General features: G+C 48.1%; 1 protein-coding gene across 1 annotated transcript in view; it reads right to left on the bottom strand.

The window, feature by feature from the left end:
• LOC103614923 (sarcoplasmic/endoplasmic reticulum calcium ATPase 2-like) overlaps positions 1–630 on the bottom strand; it is a gene marked incomplete at its 5' end in the record, with an annotated part of 29,861 nt that overhangs the window by 22,272 nt on the left and 6,959 nt on the right. The gene's annotated exons all lie outside the window — the stretch shown is intronic.

The raw sequence follows: 630 nt of genomic DNA on the forward strand, positions 1-630 counted from the left end.
GGTTCCTGAAGGAATTTTGAGGTTCCCAGGAGGAATTTTGAGGCTCTCATGGAAATTTGGGATTCTCGTGGAAATTCGGGGTTTCCCGGGAGGAATTTTGGATTTCTCGTGCAAAGTTGGGGTTTCCTGGAGGAATTTTGGGGCTCTCATGGAAATTCGGGGTTCTCGTGGAAATTCGGGGTTTCCCAGTAGGAATTTTGGCTTTCTCGTGCAAATTTGGGGTTTCCTGGAGGAATTTTGGGGCTCTCATGGAAATTTGGGGTTCTCGTGGAAATTCGGGGTTTCCCAGTAGGAATTTTGGATTTCTCGTGCAAATTTGGGGTTTCCTGGAGGAATTTTGGGGCTCTCATGGAAATTCGGGATTCTCGTGGAAATTCGGGGTTTCCCAGGAGGAATTTTGGGGTTCTCGTGGAAATTCGGGGTTTCCCGGAGGCAATTTTGGATTTCTCGTGCAAATTTGGGGTTTCCTGGAGGAATTTTGGGGCTCTCATGGAAATTTGGGGTTCTCGTGGAAATTCGGGGTTTCCCAGGAGGAATTTTGGGGTTCTCGTGCAAATTTGGGGTTTCCTGGAGGAATTTTGGGGCTCTCATGGAAATTCGGGATTCTCGTGGAAATTCGGGGTTTCCCAG

This window comes from Corvus brachyrhynchos, unplaced genomic scaffold (assembly GCF_000691975.1).
Source record: "Corvus brachyrhynchos isolate BGI_N302 unplaced genomic scaffold, ASM69197v1 scaffold1145, whole genome shotgun sequence".
NCBI lineage: Eukaryota > Metazoa > Chordata > Aves > Passeriformes > Corvidae > Corvus > Corvus brachyrhynchos.